This window comes from Rhynchophorus ferrugineus, unplaced genomic scaffold (genome assembly GCF_030347505.1).
Source record: "Rhynchophorus ferrugineus isolate W39M unplaced genomic scaffold, kcgeb_rfMv2 rfM1, whole genome shotgun sequence".
NCBI lineage: Eukaryota > Metazoa > Arthropoda > Insecta > Coleoptera > Curculionidae > Rhynchophorus > Rhynchophorus ferrugineus.
Window position 1 is genome coordinate 44,616,855 of NW_027472580.1, and position 18,820 is coordinate 44,635,674.

General features: G+C 31.6%; 1 protein-coding gene across 16 annotated transcripts in view; it reads right to left on the minus strand.

The window, feature by feature from the left end:
* Positions 1 to 18,820, minus strand: part of shep (RNA binding motif single stranded interacting protein alan shepard) — a 147,215-nt gene that overhangs the window by 80,717 nt on the left and 47,678 nt on the right. The window lies entirely within an intron of this gene.

The following is an 18,820-nucleotide window of genomic DNA, read 5'->3' on the forward strand; positions in this document are numbered from 1 at the left end:
ATAAATATAATTTGGTACTTAATTGTAAGGGTTTATTACAAATATCGATATATTTTTTAAGAAATTATCGATATTTTTTTAATACCGATATATCGATATTTTTTTCGGTGGTCGACACCCCTAATGTGATTTCATATAGACAGAAAATATATCCAAAATTCAAAAGGGTTATGAAAATACTTCTTCTACCATTATGTTCTGGATATAAAGTAGATAAGAAGTTAATCAATTTTGATTCAAATAAAAAAAATATTTGTAAATTATCTATATTCGTTTTTCTGTATATAATATTATTAGTAAAACTTCATAAATACTTTTTTGATGTATTTGATATAAAATACTCCGATGAATCACACCCATTCTGAAATGATTACCCAGCGTATATTATTACGTATAAATATTATTATGAATTATTAGATAAACATTGATTATTTGAGCAACGTTCTGGAATATTTATACTAACGTTTGTTTATTTCCATACTTTTTACTATCATGGAATGCAGGACATTTATTTTGTCTACGTTTTTGTCTTAAATATAATATTTCATTTTCTGCTCTTCTTGTCATATTGCATTTTCTCCATTAGGTAATATTTTAAATTCATATTTTGGTATTTATATATTAATCACATTAAAATATGCGGACAATTATGAATAATATATTCGAAATATATCTTTTGTGGTCGAATAACCGCTAATTCTATTATACTAACCGAAATATTTTGATTTGAATTTTTTTATAACAATATTCTAATTAGATTGTTGTAAGGTTACACTTGACATGATGAAAGTATTAATTCGATAATTTAAAACGATTATGTGTAACACTGTTAATTGCAATAGGCTGGATACGACCAGATGTCTTCTGGGATGATTTCTAAAGTTGGTCACTCGCCAGTCGGTAGGCTTAATGTTGAGGACCGTGGTTCGGAGCCCACGTTAAACTTTAGGCCCAGTCCAGATAAACCCATAGTTGGTAAAAGGAGACTTTAAAATATATTTAAAAAAATACAAATTGTTAAAATTATGTATATGTGTTAAAATTGTTAATTAATTATTTGTATTAACTTTAAAATTATTTTAATTATTACCATCAATCCATACCAGAGATACAAAAACACTAATTCGGTGAATCTAGCACAGATTATAATGTAGACACTTTTGGAAAATTTCAAGTTTTCACCACACAAATACTGAAAATCATTATAAAATATGGGCAAAGATCTACAGTCCCAGGATGCCCGTCAGAGCCTCATAAATTATCTTCAGGAAAGGTGATAAAAATTAACCTACCCATAAACTATCCTGATTTTAGACCTATAGACTTGTTCCAGTAAGGTTTATTAAGTCTAAAGTTTACGCCAAAATAAATTCACTTCCCTGATGCACTTGAAAGAAAATAATTATTACAAAATGGCAACCATCATAGAATCTAGACCGGCCGACAATATTATCTTTATCAGCCGGCTTGGTGGCGCAGTGGTAAAGGCGATAGGACAGTCCTCATACTGTTGTGATAACCGCGGGTTCGAATCCTGCTGGGGCATGGTCGTAAATTTATGTTTGTGATTGTTTAAAATTTGTGATTGTCCTTAAGAGTGCAAAATCCGACAAGGAAAATGATCCCAGTCACGCCAGTAACCAGGCTGGGTAAGACCGGATGTTTTCTGGGATGATTTCTAAAGTTGGTCACTCGCCAGTCGGTAGGCTTAATGCTGAAGGCCGTGGTTCGGAGCCCACGTTAAACTGTAGGTCCAGTCCAGATAAACCCATAGTTGGTAAAAGGAGACTTTAAAACATATTAAAAAATTATCTTTATCTTTATTTAATACATTTTTTAATCGTGTACATTAATTTTACTCAATTAATATAATATTTTGCAATTCACAATAGTATGCCGATTGGTACGTCGGATACTAGATACGGTCTCCCTATCACAATTTGTTATCACAAAGTTGATAAAAGAGTCAACCGAGTAGTAATATTTCTTTAATTTTAGTCAAACAAATCATCACTTTAGGATTTAAAGTTGCCCAAATTTGTCAAAAAAATTATACAAGCTTAATACCCTGTTATATCGCTCTAGTTGGTAAAATGGGATCAAATCTTAAAAAAGATATGTCGTGGATTGAAATAAAATTAAACCTTTAATTGAACATTAAACTTTGGACTTGAAATTATTTAAAATGTCAATGAAACCTGGTTATTTAACTATAGAATAAAAATAAAAAATTGAGCTTCAAATAATTATATACGACCATGCCCCAGCAGGATTCGAACCCGCGGCTATCGCAACAGGTGAACCGTAAAAGTAAAATGTAATCTTAGATACCGTGGCAAAAATTGAAAAAATAAATAAATAAAAATATCATCGATCGAAATGAAATACCTAATCAATGATGAAATATCAAAGAATGCTTGAAGTTTGTGCAATCCATTTGTATTCCGCAGAAAAAATATAAAACAATATTAAAACTTGGTGCCACTTTTAGTAGATACGAACAGATCGACTGACATAATCAGAATATTTTGCACAAAAAAAAGATTGTATTGTCCTGTTGCAACTTAAAAGGACAGCGATCGTTATACTATAGTCAAAAAATACGGTTTTTTATGTAGCGAAACTATGCCGAGTTAATGAATGGTAAGTATGTCAGCCTCAATGACGAGTATTCATTTTTTCAATTAAATTAATGTAAATAAAAAAGATTTATATATAAACCTGGCGTTCGGTATTTTACAGTCAAAATAATCTCTAGTCATTTGAATATTGTAACTAAACTACGTACCAACAGCGTTGGTAATAATGGAACGAATTTTGTTTTAAGCAATAATCATTTTTTTATATATTTTAGGGTCTCCTTTTTACCAACTAACCTGGGCTCCGGACCACGGCAAGTGACCAATGTGGAGATCATCCGGTCTTACCCAGCCTGGTTACTGGCCTGACTGAGATCATTTTCCTTGTCGGACTCTTACTTTAAAGACAATCACAATTACAAACAATCACAACCACAAATTTACGACCATGCCCCAGCAGGATTCGAACCTGCAAACGCAATAGGAGGACCATGGGGTCGCCTTGACCACTGGAACAACCATGCCAGTCATAACAATTGTTAATGTTTTTATTTATTTCAGTTTTATGTTTAACTGGATGAAATTAAATGGATTTCAACATCTACTTCGTAACTCACCTCCATATTACTTACATCAACGATCGATCACTGATTTTAAATGTAATGATATGTACAAGCCAAGGTGAATATTTTATTGAACTACAATCGTAGTAATTCACAATTTAGAAAATTTCTAAATGTACATGTTGTTTCTTTTGTTTTTCATTTGAAAATATTTGATTTCAGTATGAATACATTAAAATAACTAACGAAAAGGAGACTGTTAGATAAATATCTGATGTTCTTAAATAAGAATTTTGGAATGTGATGTGACACTCAACACAAACCTTGATTTTGTCCAGTTTTGGTGATTATTATTTGATTCAAAGCTGTTTATAAAACGTATCCCTCACTAACGACAATATTTCAAAGATTCCGTACAGTCTTTTGAATATGAGTATTTGCTACTTGCTTATATCTTTATAGTTCGTATAGCTTGTCACCATAGCATCATTTTCGTTTGGTAAATGACTATTTTATCTATTTATAGAGTAAAAATTATATTGTTAATTACGATTATAATAATTATAAAACAAGAATAAATGTATTTTCGCAGTTCAATTTTAATACAAATATTTTACCTGATCATCAGTACAAGTCTTAAACTTTGTTGACAACTTTTTTTTTCCTAATTTAAAAAAATTCTGTAAAATAAAAAAAATTTAATTACTACATTTTTTAACGTAATTTAAAATAAGAAAATCTAAATTGAATTTAAAGTATTATATCGTATTAATTTCGTTTATATTAGAGCTAATAACACTACATAGTTAGTATTGTTTCCTTTGGAATAGATCATTTAATTCGGTGCCAGAAAATATATAATTATCTTAATAGTCAATGGTTTGTTATTAAAAGGCTGCGTTTTCGAGAATGCAATTAATATTAGGTAATACAGTTATATTAATGTCTTAAAACGTTACTTATCTTTACTGACGTCTTAAAACTGATTTATTTATTTGTTAGAATAGTGTTAAAGGGATATATAGACTAGTACATTGGGATATAGTTATTTTGTACAGAAGAGAAAGCTTTTAGAAATTCTTTTTTTAACCAAGAAAGGGTTCTCCTGAATGTCAATATTTACATACATGTTGAATCTTGAACATGTTTTATGCTTTGAAGTGATAATTGTAATGCAGCATACAAAAATCGTTTATGAACGAACTGTTGAACATAAGAAAACTTGCAACAGCATTAAGTTAGTTGAACACCTCCTATCTGCAAAATATACAAATACAGATACAAAAATTTAGGTAAATAATTAATTTCCAAAACGTAAGTGCCTTATGAAATCTTGATACTGAAGTTTAGTGTTTGCATATTGCAGTGAAGTATAATTCGCAGAAAACACAGCAGTGTGAATTTATATATGAACCTTAATTTCCAAAAACAAATGATTGTTCTTAAAACTATTAGTAAAGTGTTATCATTATTTAAGTTTTTTATCTACATAAAAAATGCCCAAACTGTAACAACAAATAATGTTTTCACTATGAAACATTATTAGCTTATCGCTTATAAGCCTCTCTGAAAGCGAATATCTATCTCATCGATGCGAGTGGAGCCAGGTCTGGAGAATATGGCGTGTGCGATAAAACTCCCCATCCAAGTGATTTCAACACTTCTTTGGCTGGTTTTGCTTGTCATCATGCAGTTCAAATTAATCATTTGTTATCTGTAGTGACCAGTATTAACTGCTTCTAAAAGTTCTTCTCGACAGTTCATAATATAAAATCTGATCCCACCTGAAACACAGCATGGTTTTGCGATCAAAGCTATTTAAGTGTGGTCTACGGACCGGCTTCGCCAGGTGATAGCCATGATTCACTTGAGATTATTACCTGGATACGGATACCGATTATTCGCTTCAAATGTTCGAAATAGATCGTTTTTGCGTCACCTGTTATTATTCGATACAGAAATGTTCATGTGGCATGTGAGTTCAAGATGGAACAATATCTTTGAATGAAAAAATATCTGTTGAATCTTTTCCATCGTTTGTGATCATTCACAAATTGACGTTCCGCTCATATTTTTCTGACAATTGAGTTTGTGGGGTCTTCATTTAATAAATCCTGCAATTTCGTATCTTCAAACGTTTCGCCAGGCCATCATTTGTCTTGAACGGCGAACCACCACATTTAAATTGTCGAAACCACATCTCACATGTTCTTATGGTTGAAGCACGCTCACTGTAAGTTTCTACCACGAAACGATGACTTTCAGCGGCTCTTTTATTTCGACACAAGGAAAGTTTTCGAGCATAAAACTGGACATTTTCAAAAAATTGTAACGTAACTTGTAAATACCTGGTATAATTAAAAAATCGGTATATTAATGGAGTTATAAAAAAAATTTATAAAAAAAACGAGAAAAATATTAAATAATAAATATTACTGGATCATAACGTTTGGTTTGGATAAGTTAATGAAAACTAATGGTCATCAATAGAGGCATGAACTATTTCTAGGAAAAATAAAATAGGTTAAAGTTATAGAAGGCAATAAATTAATTAACAGAAGCAACTTGAATATGACATAAATATGGAAGACAAATAAAGATGACCTTTTATTGATATAAAAATACAACTACAAAAGGCCTATTGTTGAAAATAAAATAAAACAAACTAAATTTATTCGAAAAACTGCTTCTCTCTGGCATTTTCTTTTTGTGAGATTTTTTCTTTTGATGAAATAAGAAACCTTATGGATGATGCAAATGCATGTTTTCAGACAAAAAAAAAACTCGACATTTTCAAAACATTATAGATTGTTGTTATTTTGGCGGAACGCAACTTACGTAATTTTGATGTTGATTTCAGTGTATAAAGTTTTAGGTTTTTTATCTACATAAAAAATGGTTAGCTTATAAATTTGTACAAATAATGTTATCTCTATGAAACATTAACAGTAAATAAACAAAATAGACAGTCAAAATGGATTCAATTCGAAGAACAATATCGAATGACGTGCAGACGATAAAAATGGTTCCGGCGAAACGGAACGAGTATCGGCCTGGTCAGCGCGATGGTCATCGCTAACCGTACGGAAAAATGACCACGACCGAAGAATCCTCGGCATGCCGTTACAGTAAGTGACACAGATGCCTGCCGAGGTTGCCTGTTATTTTAGTCGATTTTATTTATTGCTTTCTAGTTGGTTCCGTTCGTTCGGTACCACTGTAGTCGCTAAAAGACGAGTCTCCCGGTCAGGTACGATTTAGCACAAAAGCTATTCGCTCGTTCGAGAGAAACACGTCTAAAGGCTACTAAAGGCACTATTGCGATGTTCCCATGACATATTTAATGCCAGACTGTTCCGACATTAATAAATATGTTTAGAATATAATAAAGCTTACTCTTCGACATTACAATACATTTTTACATAGATTAGTTTATAAATTTGACTTAATTGTGATGCAAATGCAAAAAGTACCATATAAGTGAATATACACAATTGATAGTTAGAAGAAGATGAAATAGAAACGGCTTTAAAAGAAATTTAATGTAAATAAGAGAACATTTGGAGAAGCTAGTTCTATCATCGATTCTGGATAAACGATAAAATCACTAAAGTTGTCCAAACATTCAGTGTTATACTTGAAAATAGATGAGCAGATTACTTGAAATATTTGAAGGCGTCAAACTAGGTGTAATGCTTATTTTTTAAGGAATAATTTAATAATATCAGCTCGAAAATCCATTATGGATATACCATTAGATGTTGCTAAAAATGAAGACTCAATTTAATTATTAGATTCGTATGATCAAAAATTAATTTTAAATTAAAAACTTGGGGTGCAAATTTGGAGTTGCTCTAAAACATTAAGCTAACTAGTAATCCAACGCTGCCAAAACAAAGTTCTACCATTTTATTTGTGCTTATCGCTACGTAACCAATGAAGAGCTGCACGATGAACTCGAAATCAAATGGATCCCGGTGGGAATCAAAGCCGGGACCTCCGCGTCTAAGCTTAACGTTCTAACCATTATACCATAGAAACAGTTGCCTGAAATGTTTCTACGACGTCTCATATGACATGGTTGATGTTTAAAAGGCAAACTGAATGGCTTTTACACTGAACTACTGCCGATTATTGGTCACATCAGTTCAGAAATAACATACACACAAGTATCTGATTATTTTAGATAAAAAGACAATTTTTGAGGGTTTCCTTTGATTTCCCTATTTCCCCCATCAGATCCTGACTTGGTTCCAACCTCGGAAGTGCACTCTTTCGAATAAAAAAATAATTTTAAAAATCGGTCGATATCTGACGGAGCATACATTAAAAAAATATACAGCCGAACATAGAACCTTCTCCTTGTTTTTTGAAGTTGGTTAAAAATGGAAAGTGCTATCCAACCCGCCGTATTTTCCAAACCTTGCCCCTTTTGATTACTACTTCTTCCGACATATCAGTTGGGACCTGTCTGAGCAGCGCTTCGCTTCTTATGAAAATATCAAAAGTGGTGCCTACTTTGCGATTCGTGGATAGTCTAAAAACATACATTGTTCTTTTGAGATAAAAACCCCCTAGAATATAAGAAAAAGTAGTGGCTACCGGTGGACAATACTTTGAATAAAATACAATGTACAGACTTTTCACAATAAAAATTTCAAATTAAAAAAATTCCTTTAAAACTAATTTATAGGACTAATAATTCGACAAGTCTATGTATTGAAGCTACCTGATTATACTATCCCCTTCTAACTTCTAATATTATTAGAACTATTATTCGTATAGAGCAGTTTTTTAATAACAAAAAGCAATTGCAGGAAATTTAATTGTATTATTTTATTTAAAAAATGCAATTATGTTCTATGTAACTGTACTTTGTCAGAAACAACATACACTTACTGTTTTAAAAGCTTCAAAAGTAATGATATTAATATTACAGGAAGTTTCGGTGCACCGTAAGAATTTGATGGCAAAAAACTGGATATTATTTCATAATTTAATTATTCAAGACTTGATCATAATGTCACTTGTAGTGATCATAATTTAAGCGTCTAAAACCATTAGCCGAGTTATTTAAGAACTAGGATAATGGTACTACTAGAAGTTGAAAGTTCTAGACATTAAACATTCTCATTTCGGACGTGAACAGCTTCCCAACGGTAGAAAATTTCTTGAACTATACCATGATAAAAAATGACGAAAGTTCGGAGTGACATAAACAAGCCGAATGAATAGAATCTGTGAGTGTGCATTTAGTAGGCGGCTTAATTGGCTCCAAACGGAAGAAGCCATTTTTAAAAATACCTATCGATTGTAAGTTGTATGCTTGAACAATATAGTGTACAAAATATTATTATTATTATTATACAAGTTTATTCAAAATCAAAAAAAAAAATTCATTATCAAAAATTATTTCATCATGTCTTTCGGAGAATTTCTGCTATCGATGTACCATTCAAGCACATACATTGAAGTTGGTAATTTTATTGTTAGATATACCCGGTGTGTCGCTGAAAACACGTTATTTGCAATGGATAATTAAAGTATATTTACTTAAAGTGTAAGACATTCGATTCCACACATACTGTCCATCTCTTAGGCAATTCATCGGTGCCATTTCTAAAGAACAGTTTACATTTATTCAGCATTTTTTAAAACTTCTTTGATATCGGCAAAGTACCGCTCTGAAAGCAAGTACCCCATGGATGTGAAAATGTGGTAGTCGGATGGAGCCAGGTCTACGGCGGCCAGAGTACGGCGGATACGATAAAACTGCTCATCTAAGTGATTTCATCTGTAAAAATTGTTGCTGTAAAATTAACTTATAATATCTTCTCTTTGAGCCTATTGTGGACATTTTTCGATCAATGCACCTGCAATGCAATATTTCTCCAGGTTTCGACAGTTTATAATATATGACACCAACCTGGTCCTACCAAAGCCTTGCGACCAAAGCTATTTGGCCTTGCACCCTATGGGCTTTGCCATTTATTACCGTTAGTATTCGATGCAGAAATGACATTCTCTCATACATTTGAAGCAGCATTTCACTGTCCACTTTTTGATTGTCTGTCATTCAATTCATATAGCACCATCACCTCAAAGTTTTTGAGTTTTTGTTGGGTCTTCATCCGATAAGTTCTGCAAATTCGCATCTTCAAATACTTTCTCGGCCTACTTGGGCGTACTTTGAAATTGTTATAATTACGTTTCGCATGTTCTAACGGTTGGAGCATACTCACCGTAAGTCTCTATAAGCAAATGATGACTTTCGGCGTCTTTTTTATTTTGATGAAATAAGAAAAGTAATGCGTGCCACAAATGCACGTTTTCAGTCTAGTACTTGTCTTCAGAACTTAACTTCTAGTTTTGAGGCTTATGGCTAGTATGATCTATAACACAAAACGTAAAGTAATTACCGACACATCTGGTATATTCAAAAAATTGGCAAATTAATAGAACAATAAAATAAATGTATATATAAAAATCAGAAAAACATGAAATAAGAAAGATAACTGGATCCTAAACTTTAGTGATCAATTCAATGAAAACTAATGGACGTTAGAAAAATAAAATAGGTTAATGTTACGGAAAAAAATTAACTAATAAAAAGAACTAAAACATGACAAAAATATCAAAGAAACATAAATATGACCTTTTATTGATATATAAATACGACCTCAAATGGTCTATTGTTGAAAATAGAAAAGTAAATAAACTAAATTAATCGAGAAACTGTTTTTGCCTTATGGTATTTGCTTCTGCGGTTTCCTAATCAAAAAAATGTATTTTTCATTTTCAGTTATTTGTGTTATTATGACGAAAACAAATCGCTCGCTATATTTGAATAAATCGATACCGATGCTATCGAGCCCTGATAGCGGTATTATCTATACGCATTCTTCGAAAAACCAGAAATCACTTTATCGTAGTTTCGACACAAACAATAGAAACAAATCATTCGGTATAATGGAGTCGGGCGTCTGAAGACCGTCAATGGCGATAAAGGAATTGTAAAGATAGACGGACATTGCCGGATAGACTAGGACGAAAATTAAAACTACATTTAGGAAACAAATGTTGTTATTGGTTTTATTTTTTTATTGGTACTACCCATCAAACAGCAATTATCTTGTTTCGGTTTTCCGATCTCGAACCGTCATTCAAGTGTTTAATATTATCATCTACATTACAGGCGTTTGAATTAGTTCGTAGAATTTAGTGATAAAAAAATGAAAATGAAAAAAATATTGGCCATTTCCAAAACATGAATCTTGCGACGTAACAACTCATCAAATTTTAGTCTAATTTGTCTATTTTAGTCTAAAAGTCTTTTTTAAGATTTATTATTTATTTATTCCTATTTCTAAATTAATGTTGTATCTTTCATATATTTCTATACGCTGATTAGGCGCACATCAATTGTTTAAAAACACTAATAAAACTAATAAACTAAAATAGTTGCAAAACGAAAGTAATTCCAACACTTGCAATATCAGCATTGCTTTTTTGACAAAAGCTCCCATGTAGGGTTGCACATGTAGAGAAACAGACGTCCTCCAAGTTCACGATTTTATATCCGAGCTCTACTCGAGATATTTCTCCACTCTTCGTCTCTCAGACAATAGATGTATTACCGAGCTGGCCGATATTTAAGGCCAATAACTCAGTCGGCTCTTCGAGGCCTTATTCTATCACAGCCGGCATTACCCCGTCGTGCTCTAACTCCAAATTGTCTCGACCTTTTCCGGCGAGCGATTAACTCATGTACCGCAAGTTGCGTAGTGTGATAACTACGCCATGTCCTTGCCTGGCCCTTAAGATGGTCCTTGCCAGTAACAAGTATAAGTTAGGGTCATAGGATCAGCAGATAGGGTGGGGTTTAGTGGGTAGCCCAGAGGTATTTTCCAAATAACCAGTCCAACTCGCTTATTTCTGCGGGTCTCCGCCACCAGGTATCCGTAACAGGATTCCGGTATCAGGTCAAAAAAAGGGTTGAACTAATATTGTAACATATTATGTTGGCATGTTGCAGAATCACTTGGCGGCGATTCGACCTTGGCTTACATTTTGAAGTTCAGTTCAGTTTGTATTTCTAGTTAGACTAAGTTGTTCTTTATTAACTGAATCATTAATATTAATTAGAAACAGCAATTTAAGTATGTTTATAAAAGATGACAGTGACATTTTCAGAAAAATAATACGTAATGAAATTTTAATATCTAAAGCAATTTTAGATATTTGAAACTTGCCGGGGAATTGTTTTAAAGTTGACAATGACTGGACAGCTGTCAAACCAATATCGTCCTTTCGAAACGGTATGGTCATGTTACCAAACAGATGGCAGAAAATATTTTGATTAATATATATTGTATCAATGTTTCTCAATAAAGGTCTTTATTGTAAATAAGATAAATTGATAGATTGAATCTAAATTAGTAGCTTAGTTATAGTTTTCGAAATATTCAATAAATCCATTATTTTACTATTTTTGACCAAGTTAGAAATGAACGGAGTCTTTTATATCTGTTTCGTGTATTAGGGTCCAACAGTAATCGCTCATCATGCCTTTGTACCAACATCCTTGGAAACGCTTTTCGATTTCCATTATAGCTTGGTGTAGTCGCTCTCCTTGCTCGTCGCTCATGTCACCCTATTTTGTAGGAAAAACAAGTTCTCCATTGAGGCTCATTGTATTGCGAAAATGGTACGCATTGTGTCATAGCATTCCTTAGTTTATACTATGTGTTCAATCTGTATATAGTGACTTGTTTCACTAAATTCAAATCTCGAATCAAATTACTCAGCTCGTTTTGGGAAATTAAATGCTTCTCTTCAATATCGAAATCGCTTTCATCGCTCACCGGTGATAAAGACGAAATTCTTAAGGCATTTTTTGCACTTGTAACTGGGCAAACTGGCAATGTATCACTATCCGTACGTATAACTGGCTTCCACACTGATTATACTTCAGGATATTTATACTGTGCTATTTTTTGCATTGAACAAAACCAACGTAGCAATCATCTACATAATTTCTCTGTTCTCTCCGTAATGTTCGAACAGAAAATGAAAAGTATACATTGTCACTAAGTGAGCACTAGAAACAAATTTCAGTACCCATAACTTGTCATGATTTTTCCACATTTACCGAACATATAATATTCGTAACACAAACTCTTTGAATCTACTACTTTCCGAAAACACACAAATTGAAAATCTGAATTCAGGGCATCGTCAATAATGTTAAGAATCGTCAGGTCCAAAAGTTGTCCCGAATTTGTAAACTTGTGTGTATTTAGTGTTCGAGAAATCTGAAGATCATGTATATTATTAAAAATTATTTGGCAAATTCCTGATCTTATCCCACATTATATTAACCAAATATGTAGTTCAGAACTAACCTGGCCACACCCTTCAGTTAACGATGGCCGAACCGAATATTTTTTATACCAAAACACTGAGGAATAGACATGCCTAATTAGATGGATCATCAGCGGCAATAAATAAAATATAGAGGCCATCACATTCCTACCAAGTTCAACTCAGAATACATCAGGTGTCATTACTTTTTTTCCATAACGGTTAGACAAAGAACGAGTATCGAGAGAAAATAACTGGGCCAAAATAAGACAAGGTCACCAGTTCAGCATCCTTTCTAATGTGATTTTGCGTATTCCTATACACAGTGGCGTACCGCTGATTAACTAGTGCAAATAATCCAAAGCACTACACTAATGTATCAGAATTACGTTTATTTCAGAATCAATATTGTCAAACGTGTAAACATCAAATCTCGATTGACATCAGTCGAATAATACTATTGAATAACACTTGATCTGTACTAAGAACATTTAACATATCTAATCATAAACTAACTCTATCTTTGTATGTGAACGATAGCGATGAGTCGTTATAAGTGATTCATTACATATGGTACGGCGAGTCTTTGTTCCTTTTTAATCAACTACAAAAAAGGAGGAGGTTCTATGTTCGACTGTATATTTGCTTTTTAATGTATGTTCGCCGATTTTTCTGTCAATTGTGGACCGATTTTCAAAATTATGTTTTTATTCGAAAGAGTGCACTTCCAAGGCGGTCCCATTGGAACCAAATCAGAATCTGGTGGGAGAAGGGGGGAAATCGTGACAAACGCTGAAATTTCAAACGAATGTACAAAGTTTTCACATATTTTATTATCTAAAATAATCAGATATTTGTGTATAATGTTATAACTGAGCTAATGTGAAGGAAAATTGGAAGTCGTTCAATGCAAAAGACGATCAGTTTGCTTTAACTATAGTTTTTTTAACTATAGCATATAAGACCTCGTAGAAACATTGTCATCAACTTCTATGGCGTAATGGTTAAAGCGTTTAGCTTTCAAACGGAGGCCACGGGTTCGATCCCCGGCGGGGGCAATAACTTTTTGTTCTAGTTTAGTTGGAAAATTCATTAAATCACTTAGGTTAGCTAGTAGACCCCAGGGCTTGAAACCTATTTTTTCTAATACGGGCTGCATATTTACTTGTTCTACCCATTCTAATACTTAATAAAATAACTGCCTAATTTATTGAGTAAATATTTAAGACCAAAAAGAGAAAAATAAAATATTATTAACAAAATAATTGAACCGACTTCAAAAAATAAATAAGGAACTCACTGAAAATTAAAAAATCACTTTTTTACTTTACAATATTATTTTAACTACTACAAACTGATCACTTTGAAGCCAGTGCCGAGCATCAAATTAGATTTCTTTTGTTCCTAATTTAAATTTGTGTATATATCACAAAATTATATTATTATTTTTGTATTGTTTCGGCTCGGCACCGACGTCAAACTGATTACTTGGTAGTAGTTAAAATAATATTGTAAATAGATAAATAAGTTTGATAATTTTTAAAAGTTTAGTGAGTTCCTTATTTATTTTTTGAAGACGGTTCAATTTTTTTGTTAAAAATATTTTTTTAACATTAAATTTTATTATGATTGTACTGATTTTTATTAAAATAAATGCTTTATTATAACTGAATATCATTGTCGTAAAGAGTTTGTTAGCACATAAAAATTTCTTGTATATATTAAGATAGCATTTGGTATATAAAAACATAAATTTCAAGTACTGATAACACTTATCATTTAAGAATAAAAATACTAAAATAAATGTATAATCACAATCATTTAATATTTGCTTGTATTGTGTGAATATTTAAAGCGAAAATATTTTTCCACTAAATAAAAAAATACATTAAAATGAGTGTAATAACCTGTTTTGTTATATTCGACAATCTGTTACTTCAATAGACACGAGACAAGATATTGACAATTGACGATGAGAAGCATAAAATCAACTAATCCAAAGCACTGGGAAACGGAAAACGCTACGGAAAAACGTAACACTAATAAAAATAACAAACATGAGGGGATAGCTGTAAATTATTGTAGTGTAAAATTTGTATACTGGGTATGTGGGCAAATTAATTCTATAATGTAGAGAATGCGTACTAAATCTACTGCCAATGATATATCCGAGTTATCCAACAAAAACGTACAGAGGTAGTGCCGAATAAAATAAATTATGATATATGAGAATTGAAATAAAACAATATGAGAATTGAAATTATACACTCGTTTAATGTCCTGTCTCAAATCCGTGATGAAAATAAACAGGTCTTTGGTTAGTTAAGAAATTAGATCAAAAAAGTGCAAAAAACATAACATTAAAACACCAATATTTCTCTATGAATATGATCAAAAATATATCGTAATTGGATAAGTAAAATATATGACGTAACGTTCTATTGACTCATGACTTCACCGACTGCAAGATTAATTCCCCGTCAGCTCTTTGGGTATATAATATAATCAAAGTGCACTTTATTATTTCAATGTTTTTCAAACTTGCATTTTCAAAAGAGCTCGAAGTTCGGTATTATATGAGCCATGGTAATTATATAGATATGAGCATACGCCACTTAGTGGCCTTAAATAGCTGGAAGAAGTCTCATTTGGATATTCCAAGAAATACGGAGTACACCACACCTCATAAGATGTGGAACAGCCGCAAAATCAGGACAGTGCTGGTACAAGCGTGGCCTGAGGGAAAAGGAAGAGCCCTAAATCAATGGCAATTGAATAAGCTTCTGAGCTGGCTTCCCGAATAAACCATATTAGAATCCAGTAGATTTATTATAAAAACCACCTGCCCACTTAATATACCTTTTGTATAGCAACAATTTTTTTTTCTTAAATTTTACTTACAGGATGAAACGAGAATGGTTGAAGAAAGATGAGAGCTTACTGCTTCCGGCGAAATGCAGCGATTAACACAAATATGCCTATTATATAAAATCAAAATACTATGATTTAAATCCAAGCAGACAATGGATGTAGAAGTTTGAGATCATTGAAAGACAGCAATAATTTACAGCAACTAAACGTAAAAAGGTAAATATGCTCCAATAAAAATATAATGGTTACCTTATTGTTCATTACAACTAAAAGGAAAAATGAGAATTTATTTTCTTTTTTCCATGATCTGAGTAAACTTAAAAAACCGCATTTAGAATTCTACCTCAGTACTGTAGAGAAAATGTAAATGCAAACATAATAAAAGAACCCTACACTGCACAACTATTGTGAATGTAAAATTAAGTGATGTTGTTCAAGTCCATATACATATCAAGTCCTTATATCTAAGATATTTAATTTAGTTTAAGTTTGACCTTTATACACAGCATTCATATGCTTAGTGTTGTGTTTAGAAAAAGACAGTTTTACAGCAAAAAAAACTAATAGGGAGTTAATTTTATTCGAATACATTGACATCTACAGACTTACATGTAAATCGCAATGTAATTTATCATAAATGAGACTGTTCTAATCAGTTGCCGAAAATTAAAGCCAAAATCGATGAAACAAAAACAGCGTAACGTTTTTATGTGTTTCTACGTAATAGGATTATTTTAATTTAATAACATGACAGTTTTTCGAACACACAAAATTCAATATAACAGTCGCTTATAACGTGACACAGTTAGCAGAAGTTATTAGAAAAAGCCGATAATTTCCGATAACAGATATCCTCTTCGGATAACAGATATAATCTTCGAAAAGTATTAGTAAAGTAGTGGTAGTTAAGGATCTATTTAATGTCTAATAATATTTTTTTAACCATTAAATTTATGTCTATAATCTATTTTTTAAAAAGTCGCTTTTAATATTTATATTTAACAATATATTAGATACTATTAATTGTTTATAACACAGAAATCGCCTCCAACCCACGCATAACGATAAACTCAAATTATTAACGATTTCTGCCAAACTGGATGGTAACATTTGTGGAAAAATATCTTGTTTACAAAGAAAATGTCTCTGTACTTAAACATTAACGCCCTTCTTTTCACATTTCAAAAAATCTTTCGTTGAAAATTTCCACCACGCGATTCGACCGTAGAATGCTATTTTGCAAACATTTCAAAAAATCACTACAGAAAAAAGTCCCACAAATTGAAGCAACGTCCGAATAAGTGTATTGAGTTGAAGAAAAATTAAAAATAATATCATCAAGTGTAAATCCATATTTCTCTGCCCGGAAATATTTATTTCATTTCGGAGAATTACTCCCCTCAAGATTTCATATCAAAACATGAAAGTAGGATTAATAAATCACAGCAACGTGGAAGCAATACAGCTACTGGAAAACACGCAGGAAAGAGAAGATTGAAGCGCGAACCAAACCACATAAACTTCTATAGTGTACTTAATATTAACTTTAGCTTAAGTACTCTAAATTAATATTAATTTAAAAATATATATTAATGTATTTGTTCTACACTCGTCCTACTTGAATATTGATGTATGTATAATTAAACAATAGTATATTAATAAATTAATTTTACAGATTAAGATTGCACTAACCATATCTAACATAAGATGTAATTAATTTTAAAAAATCGAACACCCTCAAATTACTTTACCCATTTTTCATTATTTTAGCATTTCAGAAGCCTATATCAGTTAGACTATGTTGCATTTTCTGTCAATATGTTCATGCAGCAAATTATTAAATACTTCCCAAAACCATACAAAACTTTTTCCAATACGTCAATTATATGTTTGAACTGGGTTTGTGACTATTAAATTGTGCTTCAAAATCACCACTATCAAAACGTTCAAATTTTTAAACACTTCAGAACTAATCGATGAGTCTCAACATCAAACATCATCTCTAATCTCTCAAAGCTAAAAAAAATCTAAAGCAATTTTTAAAAGCTCATTGTTCACGTCTGCCATAAAGAAACAAAACGGGGTAATAACCTGAAAGTAGATATTGTTCACCCTAGTAATGTTAAAATTACAGCCATTAATGTCAGTAATCTGATATTGTCGTAGTTTTAAGGATAATACTAACAGGAAAAATAATAGAAAATATTATCTGAAAACTATTATTTAACAAATTTTGCAAAGAATATTTCGAAGGCCATCTAATTATTTCTATATGGGCCTTTATACCATTGCAAATAGCATTTTGTAGTATATATATAGTTTATTTTTATTTTAATGAAGTTGTTCTAGTGGGCATATTTACCGTCAATATGGTAATTGCTACGAAGCAAATAAAATATACTTAATTAAACACTAACACAGTGTCACTTAACACGTTGAGATATCGCAAAAAAGAATCAAAACCCGCTTAAAATATATTGGAATCACACAGAAAAATATAAATGAATGATATATGATGAGTTCCACTTAATATACAACAAAGCAATATTCACAGTATGGATAATTGGACTTCGTTCGACTGTTTCATCGAATATTCCGAAAACATCTTCACATGTTCGTTCGTAACAGATCTAGTTTAACCGTTGAATTTTGGGAATACCAAAACTTCAGTATTGAAATACTTCAACAATATCATAACACTGGAATGTACTACAACAATTTTAACCAAAAACTCAGCTCATTCGACAAATTACTTCCTAAACTGTTAACAGAGTTAAATAAACTACGATAATATTAAAGAGGCTAGACAGAAATAGAGACTATTAAATTAGTTCAAGTAGTATAAGATATAATGCAGAAAATGGGCGAGTTTAATTTTAAAAATAAAAAAGAGTTCCACCCTATAAACAAATTATATTCCGATGAAAACAAACTTAAGCAGACATATTTAATTATGAATGTTATTTATTGACTTAACCCACTCTGGAAAAAATTAAACTGGAACTGAACACTGCAACTAATGAAACGTGAATCTGTACGGAAAAATATTAAATAAAATATATTACTTTATTACAAATATGACTGAGTTAGCTATCAGTTGCATAAAGGCGATATATCGTACACGAGCAATTAAGATAAGAAAACAGGAGATATTGATAAAATTCATGCAATTAATTATCATGCCTTCCTGCATTAAATAAAGACGGAAACTATTATGAAAGGCTTTATTATTGTATCACTTATATATCGCTATTTCTTTGTCTTACCATAACTTAATAGATAATTAATAAAAGATACAGTTTTAACAAAATCAACAAATTGGATTTATCATGAGCTCAGTCAAAATGTGTAACACACGAGTATGTATCTACTTACTAGTAACACTTACATTTTATAAAGTTTGAATTAAGATAAAATTCTATTTATTGTAAATTTCTATTATGT